Here is a 27,881-nt window from a genome sequence, read left to right as displayed (position 1 = left end):
CGCTTCGGTTGACTGATCTCGAGTAGATGAGCCAATAGATCGATTAATAACCATGCAGGCTGATACTGATCGAGATGGGCAACTACGGAAGGAGAGATTCGGAAACACGATGCGAGTGGATTGACTAACTGAAGACATACGTCCCAGACTTGTTGACTGAAATACACGTACGTAACTGACTTATTGGGGATAAACCCAAATTTAGTTAATATATATGCATAATTAATAATGCAGTAACTGCTTCGCTATCACTGAAGACCGAAACATTATTTAATATATATTTATATAATTATTCGTAATTCTGCAAGAGAAAGTTAAAAAAAGTCATTTCTAGAAAATGTATTTAAAGTTTACAGAAAAATTACTCATAATACTTCGACTTTTGAACTACTCGAAGTTCGAAAAATTTCAGGAATATATTTTCAAAAGTTCAAAGTTCTCGAAATTACAAATTCTATGTTTTTTATACGGAAGATTCTGTAAGTGTGTAAAATGGTTTTATTGATTTTATTACTTTTTCCGTTGGAACAATTATACACATTCCTAAATATGAACTTTACAACGCCCTATAGGCTAGATTCTAATAAAGATACTGCTTCGAGGAAATACGATTTCCAGAAATATTTCTCGCAAGCAAAAGTCACGCGAACAGAATTCCTCACAGGTCACTCCCAGCGATGCTGATTTTTATCACACTGTGCGTAAGTGTCATGAAACCCACTCCGATGAACCCTTTTCACGGTATCGGCTATATGGTCTTTATTAATGGCCATGAAAAGGAAGGAACGGGGGGGGGGGGGGGGGGGATACCGGCTGCGGGACCGGAAACGAATCGAGATTTTCATTGTACGAGCCACGGGTGACCGACAATTTGCCATTTCTGGTGTTCTGTATGGTCTCGCGAGAAATCAATTTGCGGCGGCGCACAAAAGAGTGTTCGAAGAGGCTTGACGCAACAATGAATAGGATCTGAAGAAGAATTGTTTCAGGCGATCGAGTCGATACAATGGAATTCGTTCCTAGCCTCCCGGTAGATATATATCGTTTCAATTCTCGAGGTAATAATTTTGACGACCGTCATTTTAAATTTCGATGTCGCACAAAGAAGTTATTAAACAACGAGTTCGATGGAATTTCATTTGAATATCACAAATTATTGTTTATAACCGTACTAAGTATATAAAAGCAAAATGCAAATATAAAATTTATTCTATGTACAATATATATATATGCTGAATATCATGCGAGTCATCATTGACCCCCAATCAAATCGACTTACTATAGTTCATTCAATTAGACGATGATTGTTTGAAAAAATTTTTATATTATAAATAATAATACCTAATGCGGCAACACTCAGGTATATGAATACTTTTTCCATTTTGCGTATACTGCTGTATGAAATCTAAATTAAATTTTATCGAAATTAACACTAACGTATCGGCACGTTGCATATATCTATTTCTACCGTAATCAGTCAAATTATTAGCTACAAGATACAGGTAAACAAGTACGGTTAATGTTAATGTTCACTCTCGTTAATCAATATCAGCGAATATGTGAATGTAACGTGGTTGCATCAAGTGTATTGACTCCGTTCGATAATTTTATAGTATAAGAATATTAATATATTATCCGTCTCAATGGTCAGGACGCGTTCCGTGTCTGGCTCCCTCAGCTCATTATGCTCTAAGCGGATTAGCTTAACAAGATCGCGCACTGTCAGCCATGATTAGAAATCACGCTTCGAAGGATTAATGCGCAGCGGTCCGTATTATCTATAGAGTTCGCGTGTACTCGCTCCTGATGCTCATTAAATTCGACAGTGTATGAAGCAATACCGCGGGTCGCGGATAAACACTGACGACTCGATGACATTTGAACTCACCGACAGTTCGACGCGATTTTATCCCAATTATCTTTGATCATCTGATATTTACGCGTTACTACATAACTTTATATAATAGATGTCTATAAACCTAATATTAATAACGCTGAAATGAATTACTTTTCATGGTCAAAGTTTATTCTACTGTTTCTAGAAAAGCGGATATTCATTAATTTCGATCTTGGAAATTAGGGGTTCAGAAATAGACCATCAAAATACTTATTCGTGTAATTTCATAAACCAAAATCGACGTGAAAATTTACCAAACAATGCTTATAAAATTTAATATGCGTCAAATTGACGTATTTCGTAAACCTGGTGTTAATTAATACCTAACACTAGAACTACCAGACAATTATGGGTCAACATGACCCATTCCTCATTTATTTTTTTTTATGATTATTCAAAAGATAACAGATGATTTTCTGAGATATTACTGAAGACATTAATTTAGCTGTACGCAAACTCAATTGTAAGTTAAGAGAAATCTGAATAAATGCACTCTTGGAGTTTCTATAGGAAAATTTCAAAAAGTCAATTTCACTACTCGGTTGATTTAGTGTTAACATTTTAATAGATTGTGACAAATGATTAAAATTATTTGTGCTTCTATCTGCGTTTAGTTCACTTCTTTTTAAACGTAGTTATTGGAAATTCTATGGATATAATTTACAAAATAATTTGTGTTAACGAATACTGTGAGTAAGTATTTTAAACCAGGAATATTGATAATGAACGTGAATAATAATAAGAAATATTACAAAAACAGGAAAAAGTAGTTGTGTAATTAATATTTTATACTGGTGTACAGAAATTCTGTACAAAATGTAAGTTACGTGAGATGAACGAATTCGAGAGAAACAAAATTAAACTAATTTACGATTGTTCGTTACATTTCACGATCTAACCAAACCGAAGGGCGTATGAGTAATGTTTGAATGTTTGGCGAGATCAGGCTGAATTTTATTATAAATGCGAAACTGCGTATGGGGCTGCCCGGAATCGTTGGGAACATTAACGCTGCTATACATATTTGCAGTTGCGCTCGACGGAAAATATCGTGGATATTTATGATAGCGATTGTAATCAATTCAGAACGCACATTAATGTTATTGACGTATTATAAAATTAAACATGACTGCATTATTAATTTGTTATTTGATTGTTCGGAGACGCGTGTATTGCGTACGAGCTGCAATTCTTATTACCAAACACTGTAGATTTATCTAATGGCCGAATAATTACAATAATGGCATAGACCTTCTAAAATTTATCAAACTTTATACGCCTTCTAGCATTTTTAAGAAATCTCTACTATTTCTCATATTTCTGTACTTAAAGTTATTTTTTGTATAGTGACATTTTTTTCGTTCCAAACATTTAAATCTTCAGATATTTACTACATTATTACCACTGTTTACTAAATACTATTCTAATCCTTAATTATCATAGTTTATGCGAATTTTCATCTTTATAGTACTTGTTCGACTTGGAGCAAAGTTTCGGAACGGATAGAATTGTTACTTTGTTAAAAGGAACTTATTCCGCTATTAAAAAAAGAACACTACGGAACCACAAAGGAAAAGGAGGTCTTGAGGCATATTAAACGATAATTACTTAATTTTCTCTTTACAGCTAGAATACCTGCATGTATATTCATGAAAAGAGAATAGAAAGAGTTTATTGGGCCCGCGTAACAAAGCTCGGAACACGGCGCGGTTCCTGTACGGTAAAATTATTATTACTTGTTCCAAGACTCTGCCGTTGCAGCACCGAAGCAGGCCAAGTTTTAACACCTACAACTTTTCGTTTCAATGCTTTTGAAATTTCCGAACAATGTACTTCACAGGTATAAACCATCAAGTTTCATTAGTTATGTTGTGCGCAACAGAAAAACTCAAAGAGGACGTGCGAATGTAATTATAATTTACCGACAACACATAAATGAGCCCATTTCAGCTGAAATTCAGCTCTTTTGTTTGTTTTAATTACAATGGTTCAAAGGATAATATTTGTATACTCACTTTTTTGCAACGGTATTATACAAAATGATATAACATTGTAAAAATATAAATTTTTAATATCACGTTATATTAGAAAATAATCATTTATTATTAATCAAACTGAATAAAGCAAGTTTCCTCTTTGGTGGGTGCATTTTATACGCACCATTGTCGCATGTTCGAAGCACAATCGAAGGTATTAACCTTTCTAAAGCCGCTAATTACAGGAAAGTAATTTAATTATTCAAATAACAAAAGATCAATGTATAATTTCCTTGGTTTTCTGTAATCGAGAGTTTTACATATAATTTACTTTCTTATACAACGAAGTTCTCTACGAATATTTAAGATTCGTTCATTCTTTTAATCGAAATCTACATTGAATAATATTGTATAATAACAAGAAATGAAGAAATAAAATCAACTTTTACAAACGTCGCGAAACAGAACCTCCTACGAAAGCCCTAAAAAATCTATGTAGTCAGAATGCAGTGTTTCTTCTACACTAACATCTCGCAGTGTGTCATTCTCCGATCGAGACAAGAACCCAACTGTTTTCACGGGAAACGTTCCGTGTGTTACGATAGCGTAACAGTATCAACGAAAATCGACCCAAAGATTTACCAAATAATGTTTCTAAAAGTCAATGTGAGACAAAATGGCTCGTTCTATAAATCTAGTTTAACGAGTGTACACATCTTAAATCTTGAATTTTTTATTTCTCCAGATAAACATGTAATTCTTCTTTGTTTTGATTTGGTTTTTCATTCAAATAGGCGCATTCGTCCTGCGTTTGGCGAATACACGCTTCAGTTTTTGATTGTATTGCGCGCGAAAGGAGATTTTTGAAAATAAATTTCACAGGAGGTTAATTAATATCTCGAGGTATTATACAAAAAAAAACTCAAGTTCCAAAACCTTTTTCATCGTCCCATATAGTCGAAACCAGGGACCGTCCTGCGTGGTAGTAAAAGTCGTCGCAGGGCCCGTGACGGAAGCCTAAGCGCGTACCAGGCATAAATCACAATTACCCGGATACCGTGTTCACCGGCGGCAGGAATCACGGAAGCGTGCCGCAAACGGTGACGGAGAACCGCTGATCCCCGAGATCTACAATTCTGAACGTGACAAACCCGGTCCCCGGTATTTGTGCGCACTCCTTCGTACATCCGTTATTCACGGGGGCTGCGTGTTGATGATTGTACCACCTACGGACTTGCTTCGTCAGTCCCATACATGCGTGCACCCCTTCCACCCCTTCCAACCCCCGGTTATGCGAGAAAATCAAGACGATGGGATAGGGGTGGGAAAGGGGGGTTCGAGGGAGAAAGAGAGAGAGGGGGAAGAGAACGTTCTTCGCGAAGAAAGGAACTGAACTGTGAAAGTAGAGAGGAAGAAGAGAGGGAGTCAATGCTGGAATATTTGAACGGAAACACATGGAAACAACTGTGAACGGAACGAAAAGCTGCGAAGTTTAACAGTGTACACCACAGTTTCTAGTTTTCGAATGTTGTAACCGTATCAATTTAGAGAATTGTGGTACAGATTACGCATTAATACGCATCTTTTTGTTTTCATTTAGTTTAGATGTTTAACTGAAAGGGTTGAAGAATGTTAATTGTTTCTTCACTTTCTTACTTCACGTTTTCATAGTGTCGCCATTTTCTGCTTCTCTGAACGTAATAGTTTTTAAGTGTGCAGGTATATTATATACGATTATTATTATTTATTATTATTATTGCACATAGTTATTTCTCCAGATACCTGAAGCACAGAATAATGAATAATAAACAGTTATTATGAACATAGGAACACACAGACTGATGAATAATAAGCTTCTCATAATACCCTCAGACTCAAATTACCCTGAACAAAGCGAGGATTACCTTGGAAAAGACGCAACAGAAAAATGCTAAAAGGAATGACACAATGCGATCCTGTCAAAAGACCCGAAGCAGAATTAAATGCACATGCACCTCTAACAGGATCGCACGGTAATTCGCGAATGAAAAATTTCCCGGATTGATATTCGGGTTTGCCTACTATAGGTGTATTTGCACGTGTACTCGCGTACAGGGATCTCTAGTAAGAATAGGCGGATGGCTCACAGAGGGTGACGCGAAAACTCAGACAAGCGGCGGAGGGACCGAAATACCAAAGGAGCCGGGGATAAAGGTTCAGGGTGGTGTAGGTGCCGTGAAAGAGAGAGTTAGAGGGAGAGGGAAAGAGAAGGAGTGATACGCAGCGATACGGTGAGGTCGTCCGGGTGTAGAGGGCGAAATGAATTCATATTTACGGAAGCTGCATGCATATGCGAAGCTTTAAGGCGGGTTTGCGCGACGAGATACCACGGGTTACAGCGTGACGCCATATTCGAGCGCGTGCTCGAACGCATAGGTAACCGGAGAAGGGGCCAGCCCGACGTTGCACCAATTTCACGGGACTCCACCGCTTTATGGCGCAAATTAGGCCGAGAAATAGGGCTGCCCTTAACGGACCGGGTCAGCCGTTGCCCAGGGATAGGGATTTCCGTGTTGATACGCTTGAAGCATGAAGAGGTTACGGCCGGTCCTCTCTAGCGGACTACGAACGAATCCAAGGAAGATGACGGAGGGGGTTGCAGGGGGCCGATGCGAGGGTTCGAGCCAGTAGTGTCCGTTTTCCAGACGTAATTGAGATTAACGCTTTACCCTGACATCGGACGTGCATAGGTGAACGTAGGTGGAATATGAAGTGGAAATGGAACGTGGCTAAGAGGAGCCGAGCGAGGGTTTGAATTTATTATTGTATTTATTACCGGGCTTTGATGGCGAGGAAGGACAGTTGAAGCATGTTTAATGGTATTTCTTGTGGTCCTTTAATTCGTAATGGTTTGGAGCTACTTTGATACGCGGTGTTCATAAAAATGATATCGATCAGTAGTACTTAGGTTTTCGTAGAATTTTATTTTATTCTATTTTACTTTATCGCTGTGACAATATAGTTTAGAGATTAATTGAGAAGCATTTGTTGAGTATCAATTTACTTATCAATTTTCATATATTGAAGATTAATTCTGAAATGAGTCTATACATCTTTCGAATTATTTTAATGAAAAACCTGTTTCAATTGTGGAAATAAATAATTACACGATCTTATAAGGTCTACGAATATTTTAAATTAATTTACGTTCTTCACGCGGAATTACAAACTGTAGAGGAATATTAATTTTATTATCAACTATCGGCAAGGGGAAAAATGATTGCTAAGTCCCTTGGTAGTCATAACCAGCTAGGCATCATGGCTTCCAGCGCTTCCTCAGTCCGTGTTCACAACTGTTTAAGAACATTACAGGAGGGGAAAATTAGTTTACTTCAGAAGTCAAGGATAGTATTAAGATCGGGATGAAGTAGAAGTTCCCTGAACTTCATATTAACGCACTTAAAGTTGCCGGAATTTCTACTGACGACCCTGCAGTCCCCGGAATCCTTAGAAGCGCCAGAATCGCGTACAAGAGCATGCTAAGACTCAACTTTAGTCTCGATCTCCACGCGCCATCATCGTTGCTTAAGTCCCCCTGATACTATTAAATGTTTGCTTTCAACTTCCCGCTGAAATCAATTTACAGTCTCCTTGCTCACATGCAGAGTGCGTTGATTAATACCAATGATGGAACGAAAGTTGCGAAACGAAAATGACCGTATGACCACGCTCTATTTAACACACTGTTGACCGGCAGTTTTAGGTAGAAGCTATCCCATGTTATCGGTTATTACCCCGTAATTAAATATGAAAGTGAGACAATCTAAATAACCTTCAATACACTTTATTTATACATAATGGATTGAAATGACACTTTGAACATATCTTTTACATAACTTTGAATGTTTTGCTTTTGCAATATTCTATATTGTCCTGTGCTTCAAAAATTGAAATAGCTGTGCAGACACGAGTTAACTCATGACCGATCAACAATATGTTAATATCATATCGTGGATATCCCGTCGCCCTTAAAAGCTCTGAAAATTACACTAAAGTATTATCTATTTTTATACAGTACTCATGAAACGAATCAGAAATCATGAGTTACAAGTACAAGAAAAATTCAGAAGAATAGCGATACTATAAAATTCCAAATTTCAAAATAACATTCTCAACGAATCACCTAATTATCTGTTGTATTTCAAATTTTCTATATATAAACGCATTTCCAAATACACCTTTATCTTCGGTATCTCCAAAGCAAAAGATTACGAAATCCACCTATACAAAAATTCCATTTCCAAGTTTATAAACACGACATAAAACAAAGTAAGTCCACTGCTCACTGCTCGAAATAATATTTCACCCCAACGCAGCCGGTGCTCGGGCGCTGAAAAGCCTGTGCGTTAACTGCCGATAGTCACCCTCGTAGCGACAAAGTCAGGGCAAAGTAGTCTCATTGTCTCCGACGTCCGATTGTTTGCGGCGCGCTGGCTCGCCCCCGTGTCTCTTTCGTCGCGCGTCCGATGCTCCACCCTCCTCCTTTCAGCCTTCCTTTCTCCCTTTATTTGTCTTCCTGCTATTTTTGTTTTATTGTTTTTTATTTCGCGTCCGGCGAAACGCGGCACACGACAACGCATCTCTCCCGATCGACGCATATGGTGTCTGGGCCCCGCAGTGACGAACCCTCTCCGGAGGTCTGTTTATTCTGCGAAAAATTTTTCTACGCGATATTGCATGCCATATGCCATTAATTTGATCCATTCATCAGCATCACCCCAGGTGTGTCGCGCACGTCGATGCAACGGCAAATTGTGTTCCCGCGTATATACACACCGGCGGCGGGCGCGTCGCGGCTGAATTAACTCGCGCCATCGGCCGGGCGACTCGCCGGGGACGGACAGAGCGAAATTGCGGAATTTTTCTGCTAGCCTGCGTGCCGGGGTTTGTTCCGTGTTGCGGGAATAATTTTCCTCGCAAAGGGAATCTTGTTAACCCGTTTGAAACCGTTGACGCGCCAGCAATGGTGGAAAGTATTGCGTCGAACGAACTGAACGTCTAGTATTGTAATTGTCCTGACGCTGGATGCAGGACAAGTTTTTATTACTAGCGAAAGAAGTGGAATTGAAATATGAGAGAACAATCGTAGGAATGATATTTGGAGGATACGATAAGGAATTGTGGACCGAGGGGTTAATACGATGGTTTTATTGTTTCGCTAATGAATATGGGATTGTTTGATTGTGAAGATATATGCGGCGAGTCACAGAAGTATTCGCACCTTCTAAACTGCGAATTTAAACGATTGATAGTTGTTTAGAATGTAAGTTTTGAAGTTCTTATCAACAGGAATATATGTTGGAATTACAAAGCTTTCAAATTTATAAAAACTTTATTGCGAAACAACATGTCATTATAACGAAAACGTAATTTTGCGTTAACAGGAACAAAATTGGTCTCGCAAGCCTGAGGATTCGGATCGTCTCAGAAGTATTATAAAACGCAAGGGAGGCCAAAACAAATATTAGTTATTAATACATTGATTGTATTTTTAGTATCACTTGCATAGGTTCGAAAACTCCTGTTTGTTTAAAAAGAGAAGACAGGTTATTTGGATATTTTGATAAATATGTATTTATATAATCATAGAAACTCGCGAGTGTTGTATCTAACAAATAGACTTTTATCTTTGGGCATTTATGGTTTCAAAGTATAACGTAATTTCATGAACTTTCAATTTATTTTTGAATTACTAAAATCGATAGCAAGAGAAGATCTATTCCGTGTGATTGTTGTTTGTGCAAATTCTTGTGCGAAGATAAAACTGTAAGAACTACTGCAATCTAGTGATACTTTTACATTGAAGAAAACTACATTAATTGGAGTACAACGAAGCAATACGCACAAGGAAGAGTATATTCGTGTATGACTCGAAACAACAAATTCCTTGATTATTGCATACATCGTGTTGTAGTGCCATTTGGCGAGACGATAATTGCGGTGCCGTTTCCAAACTCGGCTAATGAAACGCGACATATCACAATACTGTAAGGCATGGAAATTCCGGTGTTCGTTTAAGTGCGATGTCAAGAGGATTATACCAGCGCAGAAGAGTACTTCAACTGATTAAAACAAACTATTAACGTATTCCGCGGCATCTGTTCTCAGGAACTCAGCCGTTTCAACGAGTACGAGTTTCCAGGCAACTCGCCGCCCGAAATTTCTAAATTTACTCCTCGTTTCGCGGTTAATTGGTCAAACACGCGTTAATCGGGCTTCGAAGCGAAATTCCGGAAATTCCCGTTTCCCTCCAACCAGCTGACCAATCCCGATTTCCCAGTCTTCGAGACTTGGATGCTGTAATCTGAACCTGATCTTATCGAAAACTTGTCCGACTTACCCATGGTCACTCCTAATTTCATCCTAATTACATACCTTGCACACCCTCAAAAATATCTACTACACATCATGCATTTTAGCATCTAAAAACGATTGCACAATAAACTCGTGTAAATTCACAGTACGCCAACACTGTACATTTAAGAATTGACAAACCCTACAGTTTCGACCGCGATCGCTGTTTAGACGTGAGAGTTCTCGAACGGGAAATCCCTTAACCCCTTGCCCAATAATATCATGTTAGGCTCGTGACGAAGATTTAAAATAGAATTTAACAAACATAAATATTACTCAATTTTTTTGAATGCAAATTTCATACTATTTATCTGTTATCAGTAATTATACCTTAGAGCGCACGTTGATATAGAATAAGACTAGAATTTTTTCTCATTTTCGATAAATTATTAATAACAATGTGGTTAGATCAATCGGAGTTCAGAAATAAATTATAGGGCAAGGGGTTAACCCATTTGCATCATAAGGAAGTATGAAAAAGGAAGCCCTTATCACAAATTTAAAAAAAAATTTTACTTAAGTAGAAAAATTACAACAGGTAAAAAGGACTACTCCTAACCAGAAATACTACTTTCATTTCCGATAACACCCTGCAGTCTTATTTTCTAGCCAACGGAAAATATAACGTCATATTCAATTCTCTTGTGATAATGACCAACAAAATTAATCGTATATGTACGCTCCGGTGATAATGACCAGGAAAATTCAGCGCATATATACGTTAATGATGCAAATGGGTTAATTGTTTTATTGGTGGCAGGCCACCTAATATGGAACACCTGATTTGAAAACCTTGCCAAAACGAGAGATATGCGTTTTTTTAATGAATCCTGCATCAAAACACGAAGAAATTAATAAACATTCATACATTAATCGATAACAGTGGAAAAAATTAATTTCCTTTAAATCACGGTAAAAAAATGTAAATAAAGCTAGAAACAATGATCTGAAAAATAGTTCCTAATATGGAACACCTGGGTAATTTGTAAACAAAACTCATTTTTATCGCGAGAAATGAATATTTATGGAATGATAAAGAATAAATAAACAAATCTTTCTCTTTTTGAACTTATATTATATCAATTTTTTGTCGGTACATTGAATATATGAATAATACATCGCTATATTCTTCGCAAACACAATGCATTGGGCATAGTTTTTCCCGTTATTATCATGTTTGTAATTGCCACCACAAAATAAAAATATAACATAATAATATGTAACATTAACAAAGAATGCGCACCCAATGTGGAACTTGTTCCCTATTAGGAACTCAAGTACTCCGCTAGAAAAGTAATAACTATTCTAAGAAGAAACTGCATTTGCAGCAAATTGCTTTTAAATGGTGAAAACCAAACATGTTCAATGATAAATCATGCAAAAATAATATTTTCCAGCTTATCTGCATTAAGAAATTTAACTATTTAATTCGTCTCTCAGAAAATGTAACGTACTACCAAACACAATAATGCTTCGCATTCAATCGCAAATTTCTAATTAACGTCCAACTATTAATATGATTGTGTTATATTACTAATGAAGTGTTTCCCATAATAACTGACACAGCGGGCTATTTATTTTTCGAAAGATTGTGGTGTTCCATATTAGTCGCCGTTACTCTATAAACTATACATGCCCTCCAGCGTTAGATTCTGTCCACCGTCGAGGATGCAACGCTGTCAAACGAAATACTAAAACTTCCAAGAAACACGCGGTACTTGCATTATTTTGAATCATTCAAGCCGCGTGTACGTAACAGTCGCGTTTAAAAATCATTTATCCATACGGTGTCCTCCGCTAACAAAAAACCCAATGAAACCTGCGGCAAAGACTCGCAGCTCGGAAACCGGCCGAGCGGAAGGGAACACAAACGTTGCCGAGAATTACAGTATCAGTTAACGGCGAAACTTAATTAAACCGCACCGGTGAGAACGTTGAAAGTAGACGATAAGCTGTCTCGTCGCGAATAAAGCGTTCCGCGTTAGCCGGGGTACGCGCGGCTGCATATTACAGCGTGTTTGCTCGCGTGGCCATTTACATATAACCGTGGCAATGCGAGGCGACCGCTCGTTCCGGTGTTTGTTAAACAATTAACCGAATGCAAATATCGGGTAACGAGTTCATTGCGTTCATCGTCGCAGCCCTTCTGTCCGCCTTTTTCTCTTTTTCCCGCCGCAGCGAACGGTCTAGGCGTGACTAATGGCGACGGGGATCCCCCCTTTCATGGCAGCTAAGGGCGGCCTTCCATCGCGCGACGCGACTATCGGCACAAAGTGCGCCGAGACATCATCTGCAGATTAATCCGGCGTGAGATCGCGCTCTCGGCGACTCCGCGATCGCATTACGTCAATGAAACGCACTCCTTTATGAGCCCATTCTTCCTCTGACGTCTCCCTCGTTTCTTCGTCCTGTGGCGCACACCGGCTTTGATGGCGAAAAGGTGTCCCGAATTTTCAGATTGAATTGCGAGATGCTGGGCGAGACGAAGCGCAAATATATTTCTGTTTGATTTGGAGCTTGTCGCGGGACACCTTGTTCATGATGCATTCTCTTTGATGAGTATACTCTTCTCCTGTTCTCTTGTGTTTACCTTTTTCCTTAAAAAAAAACTTTTGTTTGCAGAAATAATACAGTTATTTACATGCAGGTGCAAATAAAACTATTAACAACGACATTACAATAATATTTTGACAAAGTATAAACTTAGCGCTAGCTTTTTGCTTCGCAATGGTATGTTAATTTTGATAGGCGTATGGGTTTTGTACTTATGCTTTTATGGCTCTGATCGAGGTATCTAGAATTTGATAGTAAAAAATTATATATATATACTGTCGATAAAAACTAATATCGATGAAAGCAAAATGTCAATGAAACGAGAATGTCGGCGAAAACCTACCGGTGAAATAATGTCGATGCAAACACTGTCAAAGAAACCATTGCCGTTTAATTGAAACGGAACCGTTTCGTCCGGCTATCGCCCGTCGCGAAAGTGTTGATATAATATTTTTTTGTGATATTCGAGGATCGAAATGTTTCACGTAGTGACAAGAAAATTACGTGGCTACAGTATAATCAATAACGCGCAGCAAACGGGAGCGACGTGTCCAAAAAGAACCAGCAGCCGGGGAAAAATGGGGCAGACGCTCGGCCGTCCTTTGTGTATCGTTCCACGGCTGCTGTCCTCGGTGACGACGCATAAGACATTCGTGGATTACCGGGGACGACGGTGCAGCTCTCGCCGTCACTTTTACGACGATAATATTTCAGCGAGACGTCAGTCGTCTTCCTGTTTCGCGCATCGTACCGCGGGTAAGTAGTCACGCGCTGGAAAATTTCTCGGTCTCTTCGCCGTGACTCCGACCGCCATACTAAAATTCGTCGCAAACTATGTATGTAAGTATGTGTTTACTTACGCTCCAAGAATCGTGCAAACTATTACAGCTTTAGTATTTTTTATTTGTCTTGTCGTTAATTGGGAGAATTGGAGTTTCAGAAGGTTGTTTTTATGACTATTATCAATGGAATGAAATCGCAATAATAGTAATGATCGCCGAGATTTTCAATATCTGTGAATGACATTATTTAACATTAGAACTACCAGATGGGTCAAAATGGCCCATTCCTTGACCTCTTCTTTTGCGATTACTGAAAAGGTATGAATACCTCTTCGAGAAATTACTAAAAAAGCTGATTAAGTAACACCTAAACTGAAATGTAAACCAATTAAGATCTTGAAAAATCTACGCTTGTAGCTTTTATAAAGAAATGTTTAAAAGTCAGTTTAAGTGCTCGGTAGTTTTAGTAATAAATGTGCAGGAGAATTTAATTTATGCGAAATACAAGAAGATTCCGCGTAAAGTCTCATAGTTAAAATTCAGGGGGAAACTACAGTGAAGGAATAAGTTTACAAATAATTATGAATAAACTGGTGATTCTTAATCACAGAAGTTTTTCAGAAGTTTCTGTGGAATATAATCATTAACTGTGTCGTGTTTCGTAATTAAATCGAGATAACTGGAAACCGGTTTTCTGGGCATCTTGTTAATTGCGCCAGTTAGTTAAAAGTAATGAACTAATAATTATAGAGAACATTAATGGAATTCGAATGAAGAGAGCAACGGTGTCCGGATCAACGAGTTTTTTTTGCGGTGACCAGACGGGATCTGAGCGACGATCTCATTAAAGAAGTTGCGACGCGACGATTTTTATCCCCGCAATGTCCGCTTCGAAATCGTTGTTCTCGCATGAACACCTCGCCGATCCATAAATCAAACGGTGCGCAAACACAGGATCGCTTTTACACGATATTAACCGAACGGCCCGATTAACTAAAATGTCACACGCGCGATTACAAGTTGGATCGCGACACGCGCAGCATTCCGCGAACTGCAGAATCGTTGTCGAAGGGAACAACGAATTTGATCCGGATATTTACGCGCATTATCGTTCACGGATTACATAATAGTTCTGTGCGTTATTCAGTTTCTCTTATTTCAGAATTTTCTTTTCGACGAACAAAAATATTGACGCTCGGAACGAAGTGTATAACAAATTAACTCTTTGTAGTCGTGTGGCGATTCTCAGTCACCACTTGATTCGACATACTGAAATTATAAAGTTTTCCATAGGTATCACGTTAATCTTTGTATTGTTGCTTCAATATGTGAAATATTGAAATAGTTTTGTTGCACAATTTTTGTACGTATTCTTATTATGTAGTTAGTTTGAAAGAATATCGTCTATATCCCATTGGAAAATGTTGAGTATTTATAGCGAAGAAAGTATTTTATTACTTGTTTCAGTGTCCAATGATTTTATTAGATTTAAAAGTAAATATGACTCATTTTTGTTGAACTTTTACAGTGGATGGTATTATAGATTTTGATATTTTCTGTAAATGTATGAAAATCGCAGTCCACATATCACTGTACAAACATTAAAATACCATAACCTACGAAAAGTACCTCGTCGACAGCCCCTAAAGCGATCCTTTTAAAATATTCTATAAACCTCCGCATATATTCACCACCATATGGTCGGGGACATATGTATTGTTAGAAGCCCCGATTCTCCGTTTATGACTTTGGAATGAATAGGTTTATGACTTTATCATAAACTGCTCACAATGTGTTGCGCGAGGTCTTCTCGCTTCATCGAAAAATGTATTATGCCCGAGTGTCCTTGATCCGGATACCCATATATAAGCCTTAAAAAATAGTTATGACGTTTGAGAGTCAAACCAGCAGCAGCTCCGATTTAACGGAGATTTATTTGAAAACAGCCGTTTAATTTAAGCTTTAATTCCAATGATTTCGAAGTTTGAAATTCAAGATGAATGTTTCTCTAATCCGTTGGGTAGATTATTTTTGGATTGTTTAGAACTTATATAGACTTACAAATTGGAGTTAATCGCAGCAAGAACACGAACATTCCTGAAAACGTAATTTTTCACGTAAATGGTGATAAATCAAAGCTAATGTATTTTAAATCACAGGCAAACTATCTCTTTCGGATACATGTTACATTCAAACTGATTAAATTTCTAAAATATTACTGTAACAATTATTCACAATTACCTTGCATTAAAAAAATGAAAGAAATCAGGATAAAACAAAACTCTGTACGTTAAGATCAACGTACACCAATAACTAACCAGTTAAGGCTGTAAGGACAGCATGTGTATATAATAAATATAAATATGTTTGTACATAAATATAAATATTTACGTTTACATTTATTTCATTGTCGATAAATAATATTATTCTATTTATATTCATCCAGTATGTTTCCGTTACAGTTTGAACTGTTAGTTATTGGTACATTCGTCTTATATTTACGGTGCCAGATAGGTATATTTACTTTACATTTACGGATCCCAAATAAAATAGAATAATCAAACTTCATATCCTGTAAATGCATAAAATCCGTCGCGCAGTGACAATTAATTCTTTTATGCACACCGTGTACGCGCGAGGCGTGGCAACCGGCACTGTTCGCCGCAGCCTCGGTCCATAAACTCCCGGAGTCATTAACGCCGTGCGACATCAGGGGCTGAGAACAAGAACAAAACAGAGACACAGAAACTCTTGATTCACCGAACCGGTCTGATATTGAATTTAATAAGCGTGCACGCGTGTGGTCGGATTCAAGGTAAGGGCGACAGCATGCGGTAGGCATGTGGGGTGGGCGGGGGGCGAATGACAAGCGAGTACAAAAAGAAGGAACGCACTAAACCGTGGAAAGAACGAGGGTGAGAAGTAGAGGTTGGAGAGGAGCACTTCCACGGGGATGACTTGAAAGCCTGGAATGAGGGAACAGACAGGGAAATGTAAGCTCTCAGAGAGGGAGTAAGTGTGGAAAGGGTGAGACAGTCATATTAATTACTTAGATTTTATGTATCGACACGAGGACACTGAAACGTTTCTTTTTCATTTATTTGTGAAGGCTATGACTGTTCTTTTTATTTATTGACAACGATTACATTTAGAAATGTTATTTACGAGTTCATTTTAACATATTAGTAAATGTTTAGTGCAAACTGTATGCGCATTATTAATTACAATGACCATTATACTGAATGTATAATCTTCCTGTTTGGAGGTTATTCGGAGTTTGTAATTATCATCGCAATTAATTATACCTGTATCACGGCTTGATCGGTTAATGTATTACTGCGTATATTCAAAATTATAGTCGCAGTTAATTATAATTGTATTAATGTTTAATCGCTTTGTTTATTATTTCGTAGATTTAACTTCTTACGATTATCTAAATATATATGCAGGTTTTGATTATTCGAAGTCTTCTACGATTTAACAATCACTTTCTAGCATAATTCTTTTTGTTTAATTATATTATCAAACATTTAAGTTTGCATGATGATCCGTGATATAATAATAGAAATGGCCACTTGCTGTGTTATTCGATTTCGATGAAATGTACACACACTGTTCTCATATGTACCCCAAGCATTATACGTACAAAAATTTCAAGGTATCTATTGTATGTATACTATCCTGTAAATACAACATTTCCATTATAAACAACCCATTTTAACACGTTCATCCAAGTGTCCATTTATCGCTAGTAATGTGCAATTAATTTATAACATTTAAAATAAATTAATATTAATAACTAATGTATGCATTGCATTGATAATTAACATTTATCCACGATTATCAACTGATATTAGAAAACTAAACTTGTAACAAAAGAATGCACTCCAATACCATTCTTAAGAAAGTTGTTTCGTTATTATTGCTGTCTATGATTAAACATATAAAAACATCTCCCTACGTGAAGGTGTAAGTATGGATGTGTGGTCTCACAGACCTCTATGTGAAATATCGTGAATTTGAAATCAGCCAATGCATTGATATTTTGCAAATTTGTAAGCCAATATAAGTTACTTCAACATTTATTATTTTAATAAAATTTTGAATATAGGAATTTTATATAGCATTAAATTTAGTAAAATTATGTAAAAATATATAAACGAAGACCGGCGCGTTATATGACAGTGAATATGTTAAATAAGTAAAAACAAATAAATACAATAAATTTATTTATTAATGGCTATAAACCGGAATATTTAACATTAATCGATCATTTTCGGACTTCCATACTTAACCAGTTAACTGTGGCATTTAGCTTGAAAAATCTCTTATTGTGCTCATCAAACCCAGAAGAAGAAGAATTACATGTTTATCTGAAAAAATAAAGAATTGATCGTTGAAAAAATTAGTACCATTTTGCGTTTTAAGATAACGAGTATTTACACATTCTCCGAACGCAGTTAATTGGTTAACGGTTAAATTCACGTCTATACGTAAAGGTAAAACACTTTCGTAGATCAGTGTATAATTTATTAATAATAACTTTTAAGCACGTGGGTAGGGGGTAGGGTGAGAAAGGTACGACAAGAGAAAGTGAAAGAAGGAACATACGGGGAACAAGGGTGAAAAACAGGGGGCCCGTGAAGTGCTTCTACGGGAATGGCTCGAAAGCCCGTGCCGAGGGAAAGGTAAGCACAGAGCAAGCGCTGGAGAGGTGGGACGGGCGGGACAAGAGGGTAGCATGAGACAGCCATACATTAATTACTCGGATGTTATATGCATGTTGATGGGATACATATGTATGAGCACTTGTAAGTAAGTTGCGTGTCGGTTGCGCCAAGGGAATATTCCCTCGCGAGATGGGCACGGTCTGGCATCGAGATTTCAGCAGGTTCCTCCCCGCGAGCCGTTGTCTCACCCCATTTAGAAACGCGAAAAATTTCCGGTCGACCACACGAGCGCTTCTCCCGCGAGTGTAATGTTGCCACCAAAATGTAGCCGGATTCTACGATCGGTTGGGGGTTGAAGCAAACACGTTTCAAGTGACAAGGAACTAATTGTCGGCAATATGATCACGTTCGCACTAGGAACTGTAATTAGCACCTTTGATACGACGCTTGCAACGGTGATTACTACTCGTAGCATACGTGAATCCAAAAATGTTGCTAATAATATTTGAGATTCGCGAAAATTGAAACTACAACCGAATCTCACGAGGTTGTTTCAGAAAACGCATTAAAAAACTGAAACTTCGAAACCATCGTTCTAGCCACCAAATTAAATTGCTGAAGAATTTCTTCGAATTGTCATGAATCTCAAATACTTTTGGATCTTTCGAATATTTTCAGCAACGCGTTCCGATCTTGACAAAATTTTTGCAATTCAACGCAAATGGAGTTCCCGTATATCGCTAATTAACTCTTTGTTCTATGATTTCTTTCACAACTGTGCTCGATAAAACTACTTTATCTCCTACTTTTATTATACTCGTAGAAAACAGCTAATTGGTTAATATCAATTCTAAAGATTTTGAAGATTGCAAGTTCTGCCTTAAAGTTTATAATTTACGACTGTATCATGGCGACGACTGTACCCGACGCGCAGGCCTTCGAATCGAAGAGTTTATTCGCGCTCGAGACGAGTCCCACGGGGGTGGCTTGAAAAACGGCGTCGCGTGAGCACCGATTCACAATCTGAAGTAGCTCGTACCGATTCGCTCAATTCTCCAGCGGATTCCAACCGACCGCGAACGTATTTGCTTGAGAATAGAGCAGACCCAGCATGTTACGCGTGTTTCGATGGCTTACGCGCGGGAGGACTTCGTCTCGCGTGAATGGCATGCGGCGTGTGTGAGGGGCGGCTTGGACCCACCGGTCGCGAGGCGTCGAACATTTTGGTTGCTGCAGGGGAAATGATAACAGTCGCCATGATACGTCGCGTTGAATCGGAAATGGAGTACGGCTGTTCATGCAAATTCAATGCTTCGTTGGGTAGCTTGAATGGAATACATCTAATGAGTTATTCGTTTCTGCTAAGAATTTTGGTGGGAGACTTAATTATGATTCTGGAAGCTTCCTTGGTGTCAGGTGTGTTATACAATGGTAAAGGATAAGGAAAATTGTGAAGAGGATTGCCGTATGCGATGAGTGGATTAAATATTGTTTCAATTTTGTGCAGTATTTAAATAGAAAGCACGAGGAAATAGATAATTCTGTAATTCATGTAGTAAGAAACAATTTATATGTATAATGCACGAATAATTTGGTTTATACAGAAAGTTAAAATATTATCAAGTCTTATTCAAACTGCTTTGTTTAAATACTTTTTGTAGATTAAAAGCTACAGTTTATATTGTACAATATTCGTTAGCATGAGGTTAGTCGTTTACAGACTCCAATTACTTTTATCTTTCCCTTACTCTCCTTTACAACGTTGTATTTCTCAAGTGTAATCCCTTCACTTCTCTTCATTATCAGCAGACCTTTCTCGTATAAACCTATTAGTATTGTAAATATCGTCTCATTTAAAAAAATTCATATTTGCATTTAAATATTCCTCTTTCTCCGTGGAAGAAGAAACCTCTGCAAATGATACTAAATATCCCGCGCGTTTGAACACCCATGGAATTTTCCGGCTTCTGTCCGAGTACCAGGTTTTTCAGAAACATTCTCAAAAGGAAGAGACCGGTGGAGGGGAGAGAGAAAGAAAAAAGCGGTGGGAAGCCTCTTTTCATCCGTCTGTTCGCCGAGAACCGCAGCAGTAACCAAACACCGCGAGTAAAAACCGCGGCATAATTATATCAAACAGCGAAAGAAAGATGGTGGTTGGTTGGCAGGGAAGGGTGCTGGCAACAGGATCGAAAAAGTGGAGCATGGGCCGGGAAAAATAGCAACAAGTTCGCCACTATTTCAACCGCTTGCCACTTGAAATGTAACAGTTGCAAGGGTTTTTCAGCGACTTGCCTGCTTGATGAACTTAGTTCTCGCTACATTGTTACAGTGGAAGTTACCGCGAACTTACTCTCGTTATTATGACTCGAGTAATAATTGTATCGTTATCGATGTTGAAGAAGATGTCTAAGGAGAACACAATCCTTTCATAATATTACAGAATCATATACTGAGATTTTGCTTTTGATGCAATATTGTATGGTTTGTAACTCTCCAGTATCAGATATCGGGACTATTTTTGAATTATTGAGATATAGGATTTAATGTTAGAAAAACGAATTGTTCCTTTTAATTGAAAGCAGATTTTGTTCTAAGCAATAAGATTCGTAAATTTGGTTTTTATAGTAATTTTTCAAATCTCCGGTGTAATATTTGAATTTGATTTATAAGATCCAACTGTTCCGCTATTTTCAACCAAAAGGACATCGTGATTTATTCGAACTACGGATTGTTCTAATATTAGATACGCAGATCTTATACAAAATCTGAATAATTAAAACGCGCGAATCCGATTCCAAAAATTAATTGAATCCTCAGAAATACTGTTCCACGGGAACCTTCATTTCGGTAAGGAGAAAGCTTCAAGCATCCGACATTAGAGGAAGTACCTCCATTCATCGACAACCTGGGAACAATCTCGATGAATTCCTAGGAGCTCGTTAGTTCCCCGAACGCGTCCTCGTAAATTCCGAAGAAATTGGTAACCGATCGCAAATACACGTTTCTCGCGGGTCCTTTCGTTCCCCTCACCCCGGATCTCGTCCCGGTCGGTCGCGACACTTATTGACTCTGCAAATTAGTAAGAAGCGGCACTTTACGACCGCGCCGACGGCAAATGAAGGCATTAAGCCTTCGAGTCGGCGAAGTGGTGGGGCGGGGCGAGGGTGGGGACGTTTGCATAAAATTTTCACGGTGCCAGCTCGGCGCACTTAGAACGGTTACACCGATGCCCGGCGTGAGAGATCGATCGACATCGATTAATGCAAAGTGGATTAAGATCCCGGGGCCAGGGAGCGGACGGTCGCTCAAGTATTAGTTATGCCGCCATAAATACACACAGCCGCGCGTGATTTCAATTTTAGACCGTTAATGGACGGCCCCAAGCGTCGGCTACCCCGCCAGATCACGGGTTCCTCTCGGAAACAAACACACTCGTAATTAGTCGACGTCGAACAACATCCAAGTGAATTAAGATGCGGCTTACGGCCGTGCAAATATTTGCCGGGTCTTATGACCGCGCGTGCGCCATCTGCTCTTGCGATGCTACTCTCGGCTTTGGTTTAAAATCGTGACCCGCGAACTGGTGTCGGATAAAATTGTTCAACATGAGAAATAAAGGCTGATGAATAAGTTCGACTGTTATTTGCGAATAACGAATAATCAGTGTATTCATTGTTTACGGATAATAATGAATTGAATTTAGTCGCTAATTTGAATAAAGACCGACGAATAAGTTCAACTGTTATTTGAGAATAACGAATAATTAAAGACGATTAGTAAATAACGAATAAAAGTTCTCTACACGAGTAACGAATAACTGGAACAACAAATAATCGAACATCAGATAATCATTTATTCGTTATTGCTATTTACATAATTTCATTAAAATGTTTTATTCGAATAATCCCAAATATTGTTGTAAACTATCGTGTCAGACCACGCTTTGCAGAAAATTCGGAATCTTATCTGAGTTTGGAACGTACTGAGTGTTACCTGAAAATCGGTTGGTGTTTGATGTATTGATATCCAATGGTTTTGTTCACTTTTGTGAACAAAAAGAAAACAATTGGTCCGTTCCATTATTGAAGTTAAATCGATTTAAAGTATTACGAATTGTTTACATTTAAAGCTGATTGTCCATTTGTTCTGTGAATTTGAATGAAATTCTTTGACATAGAGGTTTTTGTTTAATGACAGCGATCCTAAATTGATCACACAAATTTTCATTCGAAAAGAATCGGAAGAACGAAGTTGAACATTTTCAAAAATTTACCAAGAGAGAAAACCTTTTCCCCGTGGCTCAATGTCGCACGAAGGACGTCCGAATTAATAAAATCGATGTCGCTGGCGGGACGGGTTACACGTCACGGATATTGTTGGCGGAAAACGTTCTAAATGGAATTTCTATTTTTTTTGTATTCCCCCGTCCGACTATCCATCGATACCGAGCGACGCGAGCTGCATTTGAATATATGATTGGCGAATTTTTTTACGCCGGTTCGTTCGGTACCCTCAAACCCCCCCACCCATTCATCCTCCCATATTTTGTTTCCTGCCCCCAGTGTTCTCGTTACTCGGGCAGCTCCATTAACTTCTTCAAAAATAAAGGGAGAAGGTAACATTTTTCAAAACCGGGATAGAAGAGACGCGAATTAACAGTAAACGTACCGGCACTTTATACATACACCCGACCCTTGATTTACGCGAAAATCGTGTAAATATAGTCCGTCGGTATAAGAGAAAACAAAATATAAAGGAACGCTGGTATAAGTTTTAGATATACATATTTATTCCGCGTACCTTAACCAAAAAATAATAATAACGAATAATAATAATGAGTATATAAATAGTGTTCTAATTTACCGCGTAAATAGAGAGGCGTTACATATTCCTACCGTAACCAGTTAAATGATTGATTATAAAGTAAAAATAAAGAGGTTAGAAGAAATACGTTTCTCAATGAACACAGAAACAGAAAGAAAGACAAACAGATTAATCGGACAATACAAGAATCGATATAAGGTTCAACGAAAGGAAACGCAGAATTTTAAATCAAATTTTAAAACCGGCCATTTAACCGCTCACGGTACATTTAGTGTTAAAAACAAAACGATGGGAACAATGGTCAAAAACGAAGGAAGGGTGTGCGAGAAAATAGCTCATCGCAAAAGAGGCGTACTGGAAAAAGCGGTAGGCAGTGAAGAAAAGAAAAGTTGAAACGCGTTGAAGGAAGATCAATAGTGGAAAAGGGGGATTTTTATGAAAAGCAAGGATTAGATTTACCAAACAGGCGCGGAGTCGTGCACGAAACGAAAGGGGAACGAAAATGGAAGTGGCCGGTGAAATTCACTTAGCGCATCGCCCGGACGAAGAGAAAACTAAATGAAAATGGCTATTTGCGGTAGTAAAAGCGGCTGAAAGTTGCCGCAAACAATGCTAGGGAGCATTTAAAACAGGTTGCCGGCGGTAGAAGAGGCCAGCCCGGCCAGGTGGCTAGATAAAGGTATCACAGAGCCGCGATTTCCCGAGGACTGTGCTTTTTGTTTCCTCCCCTCGATCGCGGCGCCGTTCGCCCTGCAATCGGAAAACCAGCTTCGTTGGACACGATTCTCTGAGACGCGACACGCGGTTATTGAAACCCAGCTATCTATTATTCTTGCGATTCAGTCGTTTCGGATGTTCGTTACGCTACTTCGTTCTCACGCACTCATCAGCAGTGACGTACAGCATGGCGGGAAAGTATTTGTACGTTTAGTATATTTTGAACTTGCGATTCCTTTGCGGATATTTTGTATATCATAGGTAATATTTAAAACTGCAAAATTTTTTATAGTACATATTACTTGAAAATTTCAAAACTTTATAACGTGAATATTAGTTAAAAATTTCAACATTTTTTAGAAACAAATATTACTTGAAAATTTCGATGCTTTGAAAATGAATTCGAAACAGATTAACATGACATATCCATAATTCAAAATTCCTATTTTCCAGAAAATCGACTTCGGGAGTCTGTTCAAAACACGACACGTTTTATTCGAAAATCTGCCGACATTAAACGACAAAATTTAACGTTATTATACCTTCCTCGGTCTCTCCATTTCCCTTTACATTCATTTCAAAAGTGCCCACTATACTCCATGCAGATTCCTGCAAAAAATAAATAAACAAATATTCCAGTTCACAATTGAGACAAACAAGACGCAACGCTTTCGTAAATAGAAAACAAAGGATCGTTCCGACAAATGTCGGTAGTGAAAGAATGTGTTCCCCCGAAAAGCTGGCTCGTCAAAGTGTTAAACGCGTATTGTACCGAAGGCAAAGCCCGGTGACATTAGGTTATCAGCCGGTGGGACGGAGAGGCAGAATAACGGCGCGGAACAGGATTGTTCAGCGGCCATTGATGACACTGGTCCGTAACAAACGCTCATTGTTCTCTTTGTTCCATCCGCAGGACGTAATGCTGCCGAAACGATTTTTCACACTCCAGACAGGTAAATTAAAATCAGCGCCGCATAAAACGTGCTCCTCCACCCCCGCGCGAACCGTACTTCGATCTCTCCCGCCGCGCACAACGATGGCGCTCGAAAACATTTGTCGCACGGACCTCTTTGATTGCGCGCCGAAACGTTCAGCGTTTTCATCGAAATATTAAATGGGTCGTAAGTCGTTCCGCTGCCATTTACAATATTCCCGAATATTTGGTCCGCGCAGTGCGCGCGATAATTAACGCACCGTCAATTAAATGCTCCTCCGTTTTGCCCCGTAAACGACAAATTTGCCCTCGAGTCATTTTAACCGTGGGTGTCGCGTGTTTCAACGATCGTTTGCGCACCCGATCGAAACGAACGCAGCCCCAATCGACGCGATTTGCCATCCTTTCCCTCATCCCCTCTTTCTTTTTTAAACGGGTTTTCAGCATTTTCCGACGCCAATTTGCGTGAAGAGGCTGACGAGAGATTAATTTCGAAATCGTGGCTCCGTTCCGGACCTTTATCCGATAATTTCGTTCCCCGACCGTTTTCTCTATTCGTATGATTCGCTTAGGTCGTTTCTTGCTCGTTCTTTTTCTATGTGCGGAGTGCTTGACGGAACAAGCACCGTGGAATTTTTAATTAATCGCTAACGGTCCACCTTTGCTACCAGATGCGTGATAAACTCCTCGATCACACCGTGAGCGTTATAATCACGGCCCTCGTCGACGATTTGATGTTATCCGCTGTACATTAGCGTAGAGAATGATCGACCGAGATAGGGATGGTTTTAATTAAGGTGGTATGTTTTCCACGTTCCTTGTACAGTGTACTTTAGCTGACAGTGAGAACTGTTGGAAGAAGGGGAGGAGTTTTGATTAATTTGAAAAACGAAAATCGGGTCATTTATATGTCATTGGTACGACAGTTGGCACGTCGGAGTTCTCAGTTTTTAAGTGTCAGACGTCTTACAGTTAGAACCAGCGGCACTGGCTTGGCGGCGTTATAACTTGTTAATTAAATGGACACAATTTTTCTATGACATGTCAGATCAATTACCCTTGTCGTCGGTGAGCAGTGAACGGTGCGACGTCAACAATGATTTTCGTCCTCAATTAAAACGCAAAACGTTATCCGCTCGTGTGCCTGTCAAGGATATTCAGCGCTTGTTGAGTCGTTAACTCGCTTAAATGCGTTCCTTCTCTTATGAATATGTAAACGGGTTTTAATGGGCTGGATATTTGTCCGCGTGGCTCGCGATTGCACGGAAAACATGAAGCCCCATAGACGGAGGCTTCGATTAACGAATTAATAACACGATCGACTGGTCTTTCTATTAATCAATTATCTGGAGATAGAGTACTCATCGATCCGCTATGCGAGAAATTTGATCGGACTTCGTCGATAACTTGACATAGCCGAAATTCTCAAAATCGAGTGATACATATGTGTTTTAATTATAACCAGGTAAATAATATACTCGGTTTCCAATTTCTCATTGCATTCATACAAAAAAAATTGAATTCAACCAAGCAGCAAAATATGAAGTACATCTTCGATTTCGAAATATTGCATGCATATCCTGATTTCAGAAATCCCGTCAGTACTACAATGCTAGCACCTGTGTTGACACATCAAAGTGTTGATATTTCTGTTCCTTTCATTATGCAACGAGAACATAAAGTATGAACTATGTATTTACAAAACTTCAAATGATTTGTTTCTTGGTTATTTATTTGAGTATTAATTTAAGCGAGAATTGCGATGGAGCGTTCAACTTATTTTCTTAGTTTCTCGTAACTAGACATTCTTGGCAAGCGTTTACAAGCGAATTCGGCTGCTACGGTGAATATATGAACGGCCTAATTGTCATTAATGGAGCATCTTCGCCGGTGTTGTGTTACACTTAGCGTCTATTTGCCTGTAGTTTAATTATTAGGGAAAATTATGTATTCACCGAACAATATAGAGGGACTGGGTACTTCGGAGCTGCCCGGTTAATTGCTACAATTAGATTTGATTAATGCCTCTAATTACACTTTCTTTTTTGACTGTGTAACGACCCCGGTATCGCTGCTTCTGAATCACCGCGGTTAGAGCTGACATATGTTATGAAAATTAATATTTGACACGGCCCAGTAAATTGGCGAAATTTATTTTACGAGGTTTCACTTAACGAGATGGTTACAGCAAACGCCATAAATAACAACGATACTAGGAGGAATGATAAATTTGAAGTACACTTTGTGAATTTTCTGTAATAAAAAAGTTATTGCTATATATTAATTAAGAGATTAACGCATAAAGTATTTACTATCCATATTATTGATTGACTGTCATTAAATTATGTATTTGCTGGCTTGATAAAGATAAAATCAGATGTAAACTGTCCACTGAACGGTACGCCGAAATGATTACTATTCGATTATGTTCGAATTTAATTATTAAAGTCAACAATATTCGGTAATACACAAGAGATTTATTAGAAATTAATTGTTGTGGAGAGAAATAATCAATGTAGTACAACACAGATGGTCGATCAATATTTTAATTACTAAGTAATGAATACATTATACTGTATGATAATGTTGTTTTATATTTACATTTGTTGTTTTATACAATTAAACAATAATTCTGTGTTACTATGAATAAAATTACATAGACAACGTTAACGGTAAATCTGTGCACGCTTATCGCAGGTAATTAGTAATATTTCATTCTTCTGCTTAGTAAATCTCAATTTAGATGCTAAAAATGAAGTTTGGAATTACCACTTTTAATTAACAAAGTTCGTGCGCTTGCTTAATACGTTAATGAATGAATGCATAAATTGAACTTAATTAATAGAACACTCTAAGTACTAGCCGTAATTAAAGTAACTTTTATGGTCTTTATTCGTCATATAAATCCAATTTTATATTCTCATAGTCATAATTTTTTATTTTATCAAATCGTTGTTGAAATCAGATACTGTGGAGGTCCCACGTTAGTAAAACCAACCTATGGTTCAAAAGTGACGAGAGGCAAGGGGACTCTTTTACTCGTGATATTTGGGCCTCAGCGTGCGCCAATAATGACCATGCATTGAAAGCCGAGCGTTGTGAGTGGAAATGTCCCCCTACCCCTCTTCACTTTTA

General features: G+C 38.4%; 1 protein-coding gene across 3 annotated transcripts in view; it reads left to right on the top strand.

Moving 5' to 3' along the window:
* The window catches only part of LOC116426601 (protein turtle homolog B), a 494,638-nt gene that overhangs the window by 355,510 nt on the left and 111,247 nt on the right, over positions 1–27,881 (top strand). The gene's annotated exons all lie outside the window — the stretch shown is intronic.

This window comes from Nomia melanderi, chromosome 8 (assembly GCF_051020985.1).
Source record: "Nomia melanderi isolate GNS246 chromosome 8, iyNomMela1, whole genome shotgun sequence".
NCBI lineage: Eukaryota > Metazoa > Arthropoda > Insecta > Hymenoptera > Halictidae > Nomia > Nomia melanderi.
Note: the sequence above shows the minus strand (reverse complement) of the source record. Positions and strands in the feature narration are given on the sequence as shown.